Below are 18,613 nucleotides of genomic sequence, written 5' to 3'. Positions count from 1 at the left end.
TGTCTTTTAGAAGATATATTATATGAGACTTGCTTTATTTATCAATTAAGTGTATCTAATAGGATTTGCATTGTAAACATTAAATAAAAGTTAAAAAGGTTATAATTTTATTTATTAAGTTTTTATTTATGATATTCCCAAAATTATTCCACATAAATCCACAGATTTTTAAAAAAAACATTCGCAGAAATATCAAAAAAATGTCCGCAGATTCTGTCTGTCCATAAGAGTTATTTTACTGTTTCAAAGTCAAAGCAAGGTTGTCAATTAATTGATTCAAATTACCTGGTCAGAACAAGTCTCCAGGTAACAATTCACTGAATTTACAAGAGTAACTAAAAAGGAGCTCAGATCAGGAGCCTGACGTAACCTAAATCAATCAAAATTAATTGATTAAATTCATCGATAGCAAAAAACATAATTTTTGAAGGCCTGCAACATCTGATCTCATCTTTTTTTGTGTACTAGCATGCTTTTCTCCACCCCAGTAGCATTCATGTTGTACTGTATATAACTTTAAACTGTGCCTTAAGACAAAAAATGAGACCATAAGTATGTAAATACAGTATAACCAGTTTCAATATTATCAGCAATGTAAAGACTGATGTAAAGCCTATGAATTCTCAATATTTCCTTATATGATTTGTGTACATATAAGTTTGAACTGCACTCAATAACTGACTTTTTAAATTAAAACTGGTGAAGTCAAGGGAATTTTTAAGGTTCCTTCAATTAAGTCTGAGGTGGTGTTAACACACTGGCATGTGTGTAAAATTAGAAGCAGAAATGCCAATGTATGCTCAGTTGCACAAATACTAAAGGTCATTACAGACATATAGCGGCCAAGAGTTTCAAACACCTTTATGAAACTAACAATCTGGTGGACGGAACAATGGGCATGCAGGGAAGAGTGTCTTGAGAGCAGGTTCATTGAAGTCATAAGTCTCTGAAATTGGCTGATTACCTGAGCCTGAAGTGCAACCGCTGGAATTACAGATGTTTCAACATCAACAGGGGAGATGGTGTGAAATTGTTTACAATCCAATGTGGCATAGAAACCAAGGGAAAACACTGAACAGGATTTTGTAGTTGCTAAAGAAAGCGATTTGAACTGAATATCATTGAAATACACCAACATGGTTCCAGCTCTAATCTGTTAGGGTTTAGATTTAGATTCAACTTTACTGTCATTATACATTCGAGTACAAGGCAACGGAATGCAGTTTAGGTCTAACCAGGAGTGCATTAATAATAATAAGTTATAAAGTGAAATTATAGAAAAACTATGATTATGGGGAGTATAAGTTAAACAGAAGTCATACAGAAGTTTCTAAATTTACTGCGCTTAACAGACAGCACCTACAGTGGTCTTGTGCTAATTAATAAATTGTTTTTAATGAATCCAAGGCATAGAGTGGAATCAGTGCACTCATTCATTGAGAAATACAGTAGGTTTGATTCAGTTCTTTTCAGTGTATCAAACACATGCAGTTTTCTGCTCACATTGTTTAAGTTACAGGTTGTAGTTATAACAATGTGTAATAATAGTAGATTTATGAACTTTAATCCCATTTTTTAATGGTTTGTCTTGTTAAATATACCATAGGCATATATTTCTTTATTAGGAAAAGTCTTTGATTGCGCTTATTCCAATTGGGCTTTAATTTACAGAAGCGTTATTGGAAAACTTAGAGACTGAAAATTCTGTCATCATTTAATCATCCTTTGCTTGTCACAAGCCCGTTTGAATTTCTTTGTTGAACACAAAAAAGAAATTTTGAAAAATGTTGCACTGATTTCCACAGTATTTGGTTTTCCTAATATGGAAGTATTGAAGAACATTCTTCAAAATACATTTTTGTTCAACAGAAAAAGGAAACTCATAAAGCTTTGGAATCACTTGAGGATGAGTAAATAGTGATTAGATTTCATTTTTGAGTGAATTGTTTCTTTTAGGTCGCAAAATATCTACATTTATTAATTATTCCATTCTCTGATTGGAAAGATGGATAATTTGCTATAGCATAGTTAGCATAAATAACCATAATAAAAAAATTACTTCATATACTAATATTGATATAATTGTCATCCAGGAAATTATATTTCAAAGTCGCACCCCCTTTACCACAAAAATAAATACATGATTTGTCTCCAGTGAGCTGTTTCATAAAAGTCATTTAGAAAAGCGGGGATTAAAGTCGAAAACCTGACTTCAATGAGCCGAACTGAACATCCCGCTTAAATTGTTTCCATAACAGTAAAAGATAATTTGATCTAACTAATCTGTGTTCAGTTTAAACAATAACTGCTTGTGCACGTTACTGTCATAAAACCTTAACGATCGAGCATTAATACATTGGTGCAATTTTGTTTTAGTTTTTAGTTTAGTTTAGTTTAGTTTAGTTTAGTTTTTAGTTTAGTTTAGTTTAGTTTAGTTTAGTTTAGTTTAGTTTAGTTTAGTTTAGTTTAGTTTAGTTTAGTTTAGTTTGGTTTGGTTTGGTTTGGTTTAGATTTTGGGTTGGCTTGGTTTTGGGTTTAAGTTTTGGTTTGGTTTCGGGTTTAGTTTAGTTGTAATTGTAGTTTCCGTTTGGTTTCGAGTTTAGCTTAGCTTAGTTAAGTTTAGTTTAGTTTTTAGTTTAGTTTAAATTAGTTTTAGTTTGATTTTAGTTTAGTTTTAGTTTAAGTTAGTTTAAGGTTTAGTTTAGGTTAAAACATCACAACACTTGTAAATAAACGGACAACCAACAGATGACAGTTATGGACTGTTTGGTGTTCGTCTTGCAGACATCAGTCTTTGTGATGTTCTCTCCAGGCCTGCTGTGCATGACTGTTTCATCAGCTGTATCAGATCAGCTTGTGTTTCTCTGTGGCAGATCTCGAAGCGTGATTCCTGCAGCAGTGACTAGCAACAACAGCCCCCTGACTTTCAGCAAGGCTCTGTCCTATTACAGCACCAGTATGGCGGATTACTGCCAGGAAACCAGGATAATGGGCGTCACGGCAGCGGAAATCCGCTTTCCTTAAGAATGGCACTGAGAGGCGTGAAGGCCAAATCCTCCATTTAAAACCACGAGAGACAGGCCCCTATTATATCAACTTACTGCTCTGTATCCAACACGACTCTTATTCTTTCACTCTCTGTAGAGTTTTCTGTCTGTTTATGTTTCTTTCACGGTTCCCATGTTCACTTTGTTTCTTCAGGATGCTTCTTCACATACTGACCCTCACCAACTGATCTTTATAGTACGATACAAACTGATCCCTCTATGAATATGGCAGAGCATACACTTGTTGTCTAATCATGATTTTTTTTTAGGTTACAGGTGTTGCAGCAGCTGCTATTGTTTATGTTGTGAAAGTAATGAGCCTCTCTTCGCTGTCGTCCTCAGGAATGTGCAAACACTTGAACCTGAGAGCAGATCAAGTAGGAAATGAACGCAGCACAACATGATGGAGCGAGAGGAAGATGGATGTACGGATAGCAGAAGAGGTAAGTAGTGCAGAAATGACTAATGACGTGCCAGTCCTCCGTTGATGAGATAAACTGTGTCTAAGGCAGAGTTAGCGTGGTAAATTGGTGACAGCGAATCGAAGGTGTACTCTAAACACAGCGGATGTGTGAGGAGTCAACTGACTGCACGGAAACAAGAGATAAAACACATACGGCTTGAGATGGTTAAGCGGGGAGATTGAGGTAAACTGGGGCAGTTTTTACTTAAGCTATTATTATGGTAATAGTTTACTTAGCTAATAGTTTTATTTTGCTGCATGTAATTGGTTAATCCAACAATGAATTACTCACCCTCATGGTGTTCCAAATCCCAGAGCCTTTCGTTCATCCTCGGAACCTAAATTAAGATGCTTTGGTTGAAATCTGAGTACTTACTCATCCTCCATAGACAGCAATGGTCCATGTTGTTTCAAAGTCCTGAAAATTAATTAATTGCCTTCAGTGGTTGAATTGAAATAATATCAAGCTATGGGAATCCTTTTGTGTGCACATAAAACTAGTTTCTTCCCCTCAGTGTCAGTATAGGGTGCACATTCTTATGGGCATCTGGGTGAGTCTATGCCACTGCACGTTGCTTGTGAACGTGCACAATATAGTGAAACTGAGGAGAAGAAACTGTTGATTTAAAGTTGTTTTATTTGTTTTAAAGCATTAAATTATCATCTACCCAAAAACATTATTAGCAGGCAGTTCACTTTAGTTTAGGGTGTGTTATTATAAGCATATGAAATGCAAACCCAAATGAAAATATCAGTATCAAGAGTATCAGTTCAATCTGGGTCTAAATAAAGGTGCAATTTGACTAGAATATGAATGCAACGAACCAAAGACATACCGTATAAATGAACAAAAAACAGGATGTGATGTCACTAGATGCAACGCTACAAATCAGATGATTTAATGATGTAGACAAATTGTTGTATTCGAAGCTAAATGAGCAGAGGGCAAACATAGAGCAATGAGGAAGTAAAGTGCCTCATTAAAGGACAAAAATAATGAGCAATTTGCTAGGGCTGCACAAAACTGAGAAAAAAAATTACATGGCAATGTTTTGTTTTTCTGCTCTATATATCGCAATATGAATACCGTTTCACCAGATGCCTTGAGCTCTAGCTCTATTTGGAAAGGATTCATTATTTGAGAATGAATGGGGTGAGTTTGTAGGGGAGTGCATTGGCATAATAAACAAATTATAAGCATAAATTAATGCAATAAAACAAACAAACAAAAATTTATATCACTGTGTTTATTTATTTTGGAGAGTCTAATGGTATTTAGGTACAGAAATTGATTATTTGCATCTGAAGGCTTTAAACTTTAGCTTTCATTCTGACACAGAAATTGACAGGAATCGATAATGAAGATATATATAGTTTTCAAACTTTGGGGCGCGCTCCCCCGGGGTGGCAGCATTTATTAAGGGGGTCGCGAGACATTGAGGCATGCACTCGAGTAAATTATGATGATGACTTTTATGCGTTCACTATAGGGAATTTCATTAACACTAGCTCCACAGATAACTATCAGGCACCTGTAGAGTTAATGTGTTCCAGCAAAATATATACAATTAAAATGGACCTGGTGCTTTTTAAAATGAATGAAGGTGAATGAATGAATGAAAGTTAAACCGGTGAGTCGTCTGACAAAAAAGTGCCCTTCTGAATCAAATCAGCAGGACGCCCTTCTGGATCTCTCACTTACTTTGAAGACATTCTGACTGTTTACATGGACATCGGTTATTTGCCTTAATTAGACAATAATATAATTAAGGTGTTACGTGATGTGCTTTTTGAATGTTGCGCCACCAGGCTATTCACTTTTCCTGCAGAGGCTCATGCAATTTTGGGTGTTTTATCCTTAATTTTTCAACTTTACTGCAGTTCATTTCAAGTTTCACTTTCATGCTCCAATTAGCCATTTCGTTTCTGTCAGCTTTGCATTTAATTAAAGGTTTGATTTTAACTAATACAGCTTAAAACAATACTTTTGGCCTAATTTTTAGGTTCAGTGCCAAGTCTTGCCGCTGTTTTTGATAGTTCGGCACCAACTTGTGACTGAATAATAGGTAGGTTAGTGTATGCTCCGTTCAGCTATTTTGTTTCTGTCAGCGTTGCATTCAATTAAAGATTTGATTTGAACTACTACACATCAGAACAATATTTTGTGCCCAATTTTTTATGTTTTGTGCCAAGTATCCACCCATATTTCACATCCATATGTATGTGCTTGTCTGTCTTGACGCTATTTTTGATTGTTGGCACCAACTTGTGACTGATTAATAGGTAGACTTACTGTATGCTTCATTCAGCCATGTAGTTTCTGTCAGCTTTGCATTTAATTAAAGATTTGATTTGAACTATTACAGCTCAGAACGATGTTTTGTGCTTAATTTTTTTATGTTTTGTACCAAGAATCCATGTAATAATTCAATTCAATTCATGTTTATTTCTACAGAGCTTTTACAATGTAGATTGTGTCAAAGCAGCTTAACATAGAAGTTCTAGTGAATTGAAATGTGTCAGTCTAGTTTTTAGAGTTGAGGTTCAGTTTATTGCAGTTCAGGGTGGTTTAATTTTCAGTGCTGAAAGTCCAAACACTGAAGAGCAAATCCATCAATGCCCAGCTCCACAAGTCCTAAACCAAGCAAGCCAGTGGCGAGGAACAAACTTCACCAATTGACAAAAGTGTCGGGTAACAACTGCCTTGATATACTTTATCCCTTACAGATCATGTAGCTGTATGGCTAAATTCAGGTTATAACAGTGTCCACCAGGCTTTTCTAAACTGAGAAGAAATACAGAAATGGTTATAAATATCTGAGAAAAGGGAGGACCCTTCACATGCTAAAAGCAGAAATACTTTAGAAATAGAGATGCTTCACACATTTATGAGAAGAGACACTTAGAGCTTACAGCTGAATATTACATGCACGTCGAGAGCTGATGATGCTCAAAAAAAAAAAAAAAAGATCCTGATAAACTAAGATTAAGCTTTCCAGGAGTCCCCATGAAACTTTCTGAAATCAAAGCATAATCAGGGATAATTGAATGCAATCTGTAGGTCATTTTTCTTGAGGGTATATCCATAGCGAATCTTTTGAAGAACTACAACCGATATCCAGCCACTTTCTCATTCATTTTTTACAGCATGACCTTTTGACTTAGCTGCTTACCCACAATTCCCAGAGCTCAAGGTCATACCTAACATTTTTATTCGCCTGTGGATGGAGTGTTATGACTACTGGATGAAGGATAAAAAGACCCTTTGTTGCCCAGCAAGGCGCCTCCAAATGACAGAGCAGGATGGAGACGGCGGGAGAGAGAAATAGGGGTAGAGCTCTCTTCATTTGCCTCTGGCTAGCGCGGAAAGACACTCCTCAAGCTAGTGACATTTAGGGAAAATCAGATCTGAAGAATTTCTTATCTCGAACTGTCACTTCTGCACTTCCCCTCTTTTTTAATCCCTTCAACTAGTTTCCTTCCTTCATCTGCCTTACACCTGCCACCTGCATTACCATACACACACAAACACTCGCCCATGCACACACACTGTAGCATTGATTGCATGTGTCCAGTGAAAGGAGAGGTCTCATGGATTAGTTTGTTCAATTGATCTCGATGGAGACACAAGGCAAGACATTTTCTCCTGCTCTTTCCCCATCGCTTTTACTCTTTCTCTGAATCGGCATCTTTGGGATTAATGGAAAGAGTGAAGGCATGTGGAGTAGAAGAGAGAGAGGGAGAGTGGGATAGAAGACTCGCTCTTTTGTTTCCCCAGAGCCTTGGTGTATGGCACCTCAACTGAGGAATCCGAGAAACAAAAACTCTTTCATCCCAAGAGGAAGCTGTGTGCATGTGTGTGTGTGTGTATGTGTGTGTGTGTGAAAGCTGTCTGCTCTTCTTGGCCCTGGACTTGAGATGTTACCCTAAATGTGCTGGCTTGTGGATTTGAGCAATCTCACCTCCCGATAGGGAATTCTTGATGTTGTGACACTTGAGCCTTCAACACTGAAGAAAAGTTACTTTTTGTAACTTCTCTTATTTTTGTATTTTTTCCCCCGCTCCACTCTGCCAGTTAGAGGCGTATGAGGGTTTTGAGCTCCTCACCAGCAGTGAAGCTTCCTGAGCAACAAACAATTCAGAATGTAATGGAATCGAGAAAAAAAAAAAAAAACACAACAAAGCATTTTTAAATCTAATTCTATATTTGTCTGTTAACCTGTCTGTAATCCATTCATTATATAGCTATTGTTCTGTTTTTCAGTCTGTCTGTGTATTTATTAAGCTATCAATCTAACTATTAACTTACTTTCTACTGTTCTGTCTGGCCATCCATCTCACTGTCTGTGTATTTTGTTCTCTTGTTCATTTTGTCTATCTGTTTATCAATGTCATTCTGTCTATCATTATGTTCTGTAAATATACAGTCGAAGTCAGAAATATTAGCCCCCCCATTGATTTTTTTTTTCTTTTTTAAATATTTCCCAAATGATGTTTAACAGAGCAAGGAAATGTTCACGGTATGTCTGATAATATTTTGTTTCTTCTGGAGAAAGTCTTATTTGTTTTATTTTGGCTAGTATAAAAGCAAGTTTTAATTTTTTTAAATATAATTTTAAGGTAAAAATTATTAGCCCCTTTAAGCTTGTCTACAAAACAAACTATTGTTATACAATAAATTGCCTAATTACTCTAACCTGCCTAGTTAACCTAATTAACCTATTTAAGCCTTTAAATGTCACTTTAAGCTATATAGAAGTGTCTTGAAAAATGTCTAGTAAAATATTATGTATACTGTCATCATGACAAACATGAAATAAATCAGTTATTATAAATGAGTTATTAAAACTTTTATGCTTAGAAATGTTTTGAAAAAATCTTCTCTCGTTAATTGGGGAAAATGGGGGGGGGGGGTAAATAAATGGGTGCTAATAATTCAGGAGGACTAATTATTCATACTTCAACTTTATGTATTATTTTATATGTTTTTATTTGTCTGTTCGTCTATCTGTCTGTTGTTCTGTTTATGGTTCAACCATTTTGTCTTTGCGTACATGCATTTTTTTGTGTAGTTCTGTCTGTGCTTAATCTCTTAGGATTCATGACAATGGTATCTTGCGGCAGTTTCACTTAGAAAGATTCACATTTTTAAAAGGTAGGTCCAACAAAAGAATAAGGGTTGGAGGTTTCTGTAATAGCACCACAGATTTTCCAACATTACGTTTGATATAGGAGCTTATCAGTAAATGTGTATGATTGGCTCAACTTTGCTATTGTGTATGCAATGCGGTCAACATCATTTCACCAAATTAAACGTTTTTCTTGATCAATGTCTTTTGCAGATCCTTAAACATAATTTCTGTGTAAAAACTTCACCTTGGGGGGTGTTTGTCGCTGAGGCACTTCTGATCACAAAAGGGCACTTGGAAGGACACCTTCTATCCAAGACTAAAAAGGGCATGTGCATTGTACAGGTTGAGCCCTATGTGTGCACGTGCCTGGCGCTGTATAATCTCCAGAGGCCTCGGGAAGTGTATCCCCCAAGTGGAAATAGGGAACAAGGAAAAAAATTAGCGTAGCTGCTGTTCATAGACTATTTAAATATGTGGTGCAAAAAAAGCGTTTGTGATTCATCTGAACCACATGCAGCTGGAAGTATGACACATGGAGCAAACAGCCAATCAAAGGATTTGTTCTTATGACTTATTGTGAGAAAGTTTACTTCTCTGTTAAAGTTTAAGATAAAAATTATTAAAAGTATTTAAAGTATTTAAAAACATTTACAAAGCAGAAACAAACACTGCTGATGCAGCAATAATCAACTTACAGCAAATATTATTAAATAAATGCACATCAATCAACTGAATTAAATAATTTAGGTTCCCAAACAGAAGGTAAGATTTAAAGCTTTATACATTAAAGCAAATTTATAAGTGAAAATTTAACTATTATTTTTATTAATTTTATTTAAAGCCATCATTAACATTAATTGACAATTCAAAAATATTCGAAGAGGTAATATTAAAATGTAAAAAGTATAAATAATTATAACCAATGTAATATAAATAAATTATTACCTACAAAAGACAATTTTGAGTCCGAAATGCTTTTATTGTAAAAGGCTATAAATTGGAGCAAAAAAAGTCACTAGTGTATTGTGAGTAGCTTTTTTGCAAAACAAACAAATCCAGGTTAGGTTTGGGTTCACGATCTCTAAACCAGAAAAAAAACCTGCTCCAGAGCATGTTAGCCATGTAGCATAAGTTCCCATGGAGATGGAACTTTAATAAAACCAACCTTATTGAGCCTGAAAATATGGTTCAAACTAAATTCGAAGTTACCTGCATGGGTAAAAACCCAAACTGCCATATCCATCATTTACGTTAGCAGTGACTTTGTAGCTGCCTGTTGCTTTGGGTGGCGATCTGCTGCAAACACAGGTCTGTGTAGGTCTAGCACAAAGAATACAACCGGCTTCTGAGTGAGCAGAGAGAGGATCATGTGAGCTCTACTGGTGTTCCCACCGTGCCTCCTAGCACTCCTGTTTTTCGCCAGATATTTCTGACCCATCTCCCGCCACCCTCCCGTTTCGTTATTTCTCCTGGTAAACTCCCGTAATATCCCCTTCCGAGCTTTGCGGTACAGTCTTTGAAACCCCCGGGTTGCCAGCTTTGGTATTAGATCTGATTGAAGCAGATTACCAACACCACAGTGCACAGTACCCAATTCTCATCAGTGTTATTTAGACATCTAACCCCCGAACCTAACCCCCACCCCTACCCACCGCCCTGGTCTCCTAAATTTTTTAGGGACAAATGTTGGCAGATAAGGTTCACATTGGCTGTCGCTTAAGAAAGTCGCTCTATATTTGCATAAAGTTTAAGAATTCTCAACTTTGTCGCGTCACTCGACACACCTACCATGTTGCTAACGGTCGCTGTTTCTAGACTGAGGTCGTCGTAAGTCGCTCATTTTCCGTTAAAATATGTGGTCACTTGTCGATTTGGCTGCTGCTAGTCACCCGTAGTGTGAATGAGGCTTGAGGCTTTAGTGCAACAGGCCTCCTACTCCTAACCTAGACTTACCCCTAATATCAAAGGGGAATGAAAGGTAAATAATAATAAATGAATGATTTTTTTTAAACCTAATCCTGACATTACTGTAAACTTATCTGTCAAATCTGATTGAATTACTGGATTTTTACTTTTTGTTTTGTGAAATCATGATATCTGTACAATAGACTGACAGAATATATAGAGCAAAGTAGCATTAGTCACTCAAGCATTAGATTCATTGAACATCTCATCAGAGGTCAGTTAGCTTTACTGCTTTTGGATAGTTATCCCCATCACCAGATCCATTCAGTTTTACCCTGTATTGATCTAGTTAAAGTAAATGAGATCCCATGAGAGGCTTTTCTCTGTAATAGACTCTCACCTCCATAAGTATATGCTTTTCAAAATGATATCTCTGACATTGACCAGTTTGTCCAAACTGCTGGTCAAACTGAACTAATTGTGTGGTAGTATCTTTCATTTGCTTGAAATGGCAGAGAAGCTGAAGTGTGGGATTATGGGTAATTGTCAAGCTGTTGAGGTGGCTCTCACTTGACAGAGCAAACGGATAATAGAGACGTAAATGGAGAGCGGGGGGCTGTTTGGGGGTAGGAGGCCAAAACAGGAAGGAGACTGCAAATGAGCCTTGTTTCAATAACAGGATCGATGGGGTGCAGGAAAAGATGTTGTGCACGTCAATGATAAGCATCCCCAGGCAAACACTAGAAGGTGCGGGGGGAGAGGATGGGAGGAAGAAACAAAGGGGAAGAATTAAGACAAAGTGAGGGTTGAAGAGACAGAGATGTCAGGGAGTAGAAAATGGAAATTGAGGAGAGACAAACATCGGGGAATGCTTGACTGCGACTATGTTTGAGCGCGCCAAAGACCGAGAGAAAGAGAGAGGCGTGAGGTTCGACAATCAATGAATGCAGTCAGAAAGATGCAGTGCTCTGTCAGTATCGCAGCTCTTGTGCACCGTATTATTTCATTAACTTGTCAGAATAGCGATAATGTGGGCGGAGTTTATGTGGAGAAGTTTGTTGTTTGGTTTTTGTGCAAAATATGAAAAGTCTATTATTGTTCACTTATGCAGTTCAAAATGTGTTTACGTTCTGTGAAACGCAAAACGAGATTCATATGAACTCATACAAGTTCATTCATATAATTTTACTGTTATATGATTTATACAATTAGCTTTTCCCATAATGATTTCTTGGGGTTAAGGTTGGGTGTCACGCCTTCTTTTTAAAATCATAAATTTTTATACGACTAAACTCGTAGAAATTCACATGAATTAGCCAATAAACTGACAAAACGTAAAATAGCTTAGTTTCCTTGAGAGATCAGGCTGCATCCAGCATCTTTTAGAGCTTGATACCATTAAAATAAAGAAACTTTTGTTTATGAATATGAAATAACCTTGAATACATATACTGCAAAAGAATTAAAACCTTGACCGATTAAAATGAGAAATTTTGTTTCGCAACTACTTACTATTGCAAATTTAAGTACTAAAATTAAATCTAGGTGGCACAGTGGGAAGTACAGTGGGAAGTGCTGTCAACTCACAGTAAGAAGGTCGCTGGTTCGAGCCCCGGCTGGGTCAGTTAGCATTTCTGTGTGGAGTTTGCATGTTCTCCCCGTGTTAGCGTGGGTTTCCTTCCAGTGCTCCGGTTTCCCCCACAGTCCAAAGATATGCGCTATAGGTAAATTGGGTAAGCTAAATTGTCCGTAGTGTATGAGTGTGAATAATTGTGCATAGGTGTTTCCTAGTACTGGGTTACAGCTAGAAGCGCATCCCCTGCACAAAACAATATGCTGGATAATCTGACGGTTCATTCTGCTGTGGCACCCCCTGAATAATAAAGGGACTAAGCCGAAAAGAAAATGGATGAGTGAAAATAAAATCTACAAAAAGCAATATTGAAACAACATATCATTCAGTTGAAGTCAGAATTATTAGCCCCCCTTTGAGTTTTTTTTCTTTTTTAAAATATTTTCCAAATTATGTTTAGTAGAGCAAGAAAATGTTCACAGTATGTCTGATAATATTTTTTCTTCAGGAGAAAGTCTTATTTGTTTTATTTCGACTTGAATGAAATCAGTTTTTAATTTTCTAAAAAACATTTTTTGAGTCAAAATTATTGGCCCCTTTAAGCTATTTTTTTTTCGATAGTCTACAGAACAAACCATCATTATACAATAGCTTGCCTAATTACCCTAACCTGACTAGTTAATTACTTAATTACTTAATTGACCTAGTTAATCCTTTAAATGTCACTTTAATCTGTATAGAAGTGTCTTGTGTGTGTGTGTGTATATATATATATATATATATATATATATATATATATATATATATAATTATTATTTACTGTCATCATGGCAATTATTAAATAAATCAGTTATTAGAAATTAGTTGTTAAAACAAGTATGTTTAGAAATGTGTTGGAAAAATCTCTTCGTTAAGCAGAAATTGGGGGAAAAAATAAACAGGAGGGCTAATAATTTCAGGGAGGCTAATAAATCTGACTTTAACTGAATGTTTACAGTATAATGTCATAGGACATGAAATAAAGACAGTTGGATGTTTTAAATATTTAGAAACACTTATTGATAGTGAATTGACATTTGCTGGAAATGTAGAGTGAAACGCAATGCAGAGTTTACATCTCATTAGGAGGTTACAACAATTTGGTGTGAGTCAACAAATTCTGAAGATGGTATACAAGAATTTGTCTAAAAGTGTTGTGAGTTTTAACATGATTGCATGGTATGGACTGTTGTCAAAGCAAAAACTAGCAGTAAAAATTGCTTGTGCAATTGTAGGTAAAGCGCAAGAACAACAAAATTTAATTTATTTAATGAGAATTAAACAGAGAGCACATCATTACTGAAGATTGTTCCCATCCCTTAAGTATAAAATGTCAGCTCTTGCCATCAAAAGGACGTTTTAGGCAACATTAAGTAAATAAAAATGTGTAACAAATGTCCTTTGTGCTGACTGCCATTAGAATTTTAAATACTATGTTTTTAAGTATGTAAAGTGTTTGATTGAGTTTTTAATTTGATTTATGTGATGACATTGAATGTTTTTGTGTTGCCTGTTTTTTTTTTTTCTTCTGTGATATGTGTAATGTAAACGCTCATGTGGTTGTGTGATGAAGCCAAAGATAAATTTCCAATATTTCCAATAAAAAAAGTAAAAATAATGCTTTATATTTATTTATTTATTTATTTATTTATTTAAACGATGTTAAGGAATACAAATAAGGTAACAGTGCAAATGAAACTGTGAATTGTGTAAAATGTAAACTTCTAAAGTGTCCATCAATACTTCTGCAGATATACTATACATTGTAGATATGGAGTTAAAATCAGATTTACTTAATTTTTAAAGGTTGATGGTTAAGGAAAAGAAACATTATTATTTTTTTTTTAAATCACCAACCAGTTTAATAATTGCATTTAAACAAAGCTTGGACACATTAACTATGCCAACTCTAATGTCAAGATTTATGAACAAGTTCTTAATAATGCATTCATTTTTTCATCTGTTCTTCAAATTAAGATATTATTTGGCTATTGTATATTAATTTTACAAGCTAAATTTTTCATTTCTGACTGTAGCTGAAAAAGGCACTTGATTAATGTTCATTTCATTATATGCAAACCCTATTTAACTCTTTAATGTCTTGGTCTTAGTGCACTGAAAAGACCCAGTCAATGCCTCTCTAAACTAGATAAATAATGATCACTCAGCAGGGGTCAGAGGTGAAGCGCGGCCATCGGCAGCTTTATTTTTCATCTCTAAATGTTGAGGCGTTGATGGCTGCTCGGGTCGTGGCAGCATTATCTTTTAATGCCAGATCACTCCTTACCTCTCCGCCTGTCGTACAGTCCACACTCCCAAATGCCACCGGCATTACCATCAAACGATTCCTGTCACCTCTCCCAATACGCGGGGATTTGCAACAAGCCCAGGCTTATGAATCAAACAAACAATGAGAGCGAGCGGCCCGGCGTGCCTGTGTAAATGAGCGGAGGTGTGGGGAGACAGGTAGCTGCTGATAGCTGTCACACTGGATGTTTTTGCCCTGACAGGAGCCTGATTAGCAGGCCATGAAAGAAATGAGACCGTGTGGAGGAGAGAGAGAGTGGAAGGAGGCAGAATGTGTGGCTCTGTACGCTGTTTGCTCATCTGTCTTTTTAAAAATCACACACACACACACACACACACAGACTGTCTGAGGGGTTTATCCATGAGACCTGTCTCTTAGTATAGAAAATGACTACATGCAAGTTGTTGGCTCCCTCGCTCACTCTCGCAGAGTCTCTGTCTATCATGGTAGGTTTATTTAAAGAAGTCAAACACACTCAGGGTTTAAGTTTGACTGACCTTTCCCCATCTTGTAAGTGAAAGTGGTTGTTTATTTGTTGGTCTTCACATGGGCTGTGCGGTAAAACTGTTGTGTTGACACTCTGTCATGCAGGAAGGATGTCCAGCATTTGTCTGGAGCGTGTGTTTGGGCTGACATTGTGTGTCAGGGACACTTTGATTAGTCTAGAAATGTCACCCACCGATTTCATGGATAGATTTGAAGGAAAAGTTTGTACTTGTTTTTGCATGTTTGGGAAAGAAAGATGTGTGTCCAGGTGCCTGAGACCATTAGTTTGAGTGACAATTTAGGAGAGAAAATAATAACAATGTAATATATACTTTTCAAAAGTCTCTGGTGTTGTCATTTTGGGCTGAAATTTATTATTATTATTATTATTTTTAGAATTTAAAGAAAAATGACAGTTCATTCACACAGCTCTGTGTGTTTTAAACAGCTGCTATGGGGCCACAAAATTACTTGGTGACTTGATTTGAAAAAAGTTAAATGGTCAATGGTTAAACAAAAAATTGTCACAAAAATAGTTTTGTTATTAACAATCAAAAATAGGAAAACTTTAATAGGAGATAAACTGTAAATGTGGAAATTTTGAAAAACACTCCACTCCACAATTTGGTACATAAGCTTCTAGCATAGCAAGAAAATAGTGAAAAATAGTGAAAAAAAACATATTTATTTATTTTTTATATTTTTACAAAAATAACAGATTTATTTACTGACTTTTTAAAATAAATAAAAATAACATTTATTTAATAACTGACTTATTTATTTATTTTCATGAAATCTGACATTACATGTGGTATGGACAGTATTTCAGTTGCACACCAGATGTAATGTCAGATTTTGTGAAAATAAACAAATCAGTTATCACAATGGATATCGATGGGCTGTATGCACAGCTAGTGTTTTTCAGCCGATGATAAACGTCTGTTGAAAGCTTTATGTGACTGTTTTCAATTTCATAAGGTTCCTTTTACAACCTCGATGGGGTGAGGAATAGAATTTAATGCAGTGCTTATTGTCCGGTCTGAGACCCACTTCATATCGTATATCTAAAAGGTAGTGAAGATCGCTGATTTTTTTAAAAACAATTAGACCTTAAACATGGCAATTTTATAGTAGAAAGACAGTTCACCGAAATCGATGAGTCTGGCTGGCTGAAATTTAAAAGTCTGTGTGGAGATACCCCATTATAATTTGGCAAGGATAAAACATAAGCATTTTAGGGCAAAATATATTTTAATATTATCATTATCATTCATGTTTTTTTTTTTTTTTTTTAATAGCCCATAAACACTAAGTCAGCAATAATTTGCGTTAGACTTTTTCATTGTCTCTTACAACTGAAAGTTTTTAAAAATGACCTAATTTTTATTAACCATCATGTTTTTATTGATTTATTTAAGCTATTAAATATTTAAATGATAATAGATAAGTAATTTGATAACTTTTGTTATATTTTCATTTTTAATTGTCTACCTACTTGCAGTGCTCAGCATAATTGAGTACAGCCCATTTTGAAAATGAACATTTGTATACATTTCTCAGTGAATATAGGCAATGCATTTTGATGCATTTATACAAAACATATTTATGAAACAGATATATTTATTTAAAATGTATTTAAGCCACCAAACATATTTATAAATTAAAAGATAATAAAATTAAATTCAAGCAAAATATTGAAAAAAAACAAAAAAAAAAAACTTTTTTTGCTCACTTTTTTTCCTCTTTTGATTTTTTCCCCTTTTTAAGTTTGTATTTAATATTTTTCTATAACATAAATTTGGGTATAATAGTTTTTATACTGTTATCGTAAGTTATTTTGTTAGATATGCTCCGGATTTGGCTTCAGTACTGACCAATCTAATGTATATGATATTGTATAGCTTCCTATTAAAAAATAAAAATTTTAATGATTTTAAATGATAGATTTGTGAGGGATGTACTTATATATGCTGAGCACTGGAAGTTCAACTTAAACCGATAACTGTCTTTGAAAAGTACCAATACCATTCATTTTCTAAGATTTAATTTAGCAAACAGTAGCATAGCCTTAAAAGCATACCATCATAATTTTACCTGCAGCACATCAAATTCACTCACGCACACACCATGCGTATTTCATTTATATCATTGCAAAATGTCAGGTTATCCGCAGGGTTTTATATCTTAAATTTTAAAAACAAAATTTTAGGCCTTAAAAGGTCTTAAGTTCACTGAAATATAGTGTTGTAGGTCTTAAGTAATTTTGAACAGGTCTTAATTTTCCTCTGTCCAAATAAACCTACCCAATTGGGTCAAAATCCATCCAATCACCAAAAATCCATCCAATAATAAAATCAAGGAAAGAAAACTAAAAATTACACAGTTCCTCATGATAATAACCAAGCAAAATATCCCTTTACATTATTTTCTATTCATACAAAAACTATTTTAGAAAAGTATCGGGTAAGTAGGCATAATATAAATATATATATATATATATATATATATATATATATATATATATATATATATATAAATAGACATGAAACTTTAGTTTTTATAACAGAAATTCATTAAGTTGAATAGATGTTATACTCAATCAATTTGGACAAAAAGCAACAAATATATATCATAATTACATTTGCTTATTTTTTGTGGCAAGCAAAAAAAACAACAAACAAACAAACAAACAAACAAACAAACAAACAAACAAAAAAAAACCATTGGGCCCGCCGGGCCTTTATAAATAACCATCAGTGTTTAGCCCTGGATGCGTATAAAGTTTGTTAAAAAAAATTAAGTTTCATCATTGTAAGAAGTAATAAAAACAGCAACAACAACCACAACAATGTATCATTAAGCAGTTCATTAAGCACTGTAATTACTGCACTTACTAGGTACTGTACTGTAATTACTATATACAGTATACATAAATTATACATCTGCAAAGTAGACTACCATTGATAAGACAGAGATATCACATACTAAATGTATGTTATAAAAGTAGAAACAGATTGACAATCATGGTCAAGGTTAACTGGAGGAATAAAGAAAAAGATTGAAGTCGAAAAATGGAGAGGTGTTGAGTCTTGGTGGACTCAGCACTGATGTCACAATACTTTACCATCTCTGACTCCAGCAGCTTCAGGTCCGTTTGTCTCTTGAAGCGTTTCTCTTGACTATAGTTCTCTGTCTCTCTCTGTCTCTCCAGTGCAGGTTCTGTTCATAATTCATCTTCTCCCCGCTTCTTCCACTTGACCTGTTTGGGTACAATGAGTGCGGCAGGCATTTGTCTTCCTCTCGCTCTCTGTGTGTCTGCTAGCCAATGCTCACAGTCACTAATGGAGGATACAGATGCCACATAGTCAATAATGAAGAGAAATGCCACGGCGAGTGTGTTGTGCCCAGACAATGAGCTACAGAAGTAATAATTGCTTCACGCTCATTTTCTGTTATGGTTTTTAAATGACGCTAATTTTAATTATTACACTCACCACTACAACATGTGAAAATACAGATCAGAACTAATATCAGCATGTTGCATGCAGTGATGTAAAGTAATGAGTTACAAATGCTGAAATTACTGTAGTTGAGTAGTTTTATTTTGGAGTTATACTTTACTGTATCATTGTAGATATCAGTACTTTTATTTGAGTACAT

At 35.1% G+C, this 18,613-nt stretch overlaps 1 long non-coding RNA gene across 9 annotated transcripts in view; it reads left to right on the top strand.

Moving 5' to 3' along the window:
• Positions 1-18,613, top strand: part of LOC147845657 (uncharacterized) — a 154,784-nt gene that overhangs the window by 82,039 nt on the left and 54,132 nt on the right. For 4 of the 9 annotated variants that reach the window (XR_015480946.1, XR_015480949.1, XR_015480947.1 and 1 more), the window contains one exon: positions 3,390-3,490. This is a non-coding gene — a long non-coding RNA (uncharacterized LOC147845657). Of the gene's footprint in view, positions 1-3,389; positions 6,463-6,657; positions 7,695-8,852; positions 11,878-18,613 lie in introns of those variants that run through there. The other 5 variants (XR_015480950.1, XR_015480944.1, XR_015480948.1 and 2 more) reach the window with 5 other exon arrangements.

Source organism: Danio rerio, chromosome 3, assembly GCF_052040795.2.
Source record: "Danio rerio strain M-AB ecotype USA chromosome 3, GRCz13ab, whole genome shotgun sequence".
NCBI classification, from domain to species: domain Eukaryota; kingdom Metazoa; phylum Chordata; class Actinopteri; order Cypriniformes; family Danionidae; genus Danio; species Danio rerio.
This window is presented reverse-complemented; position numbering and strand designations above follow the sequence as displayed.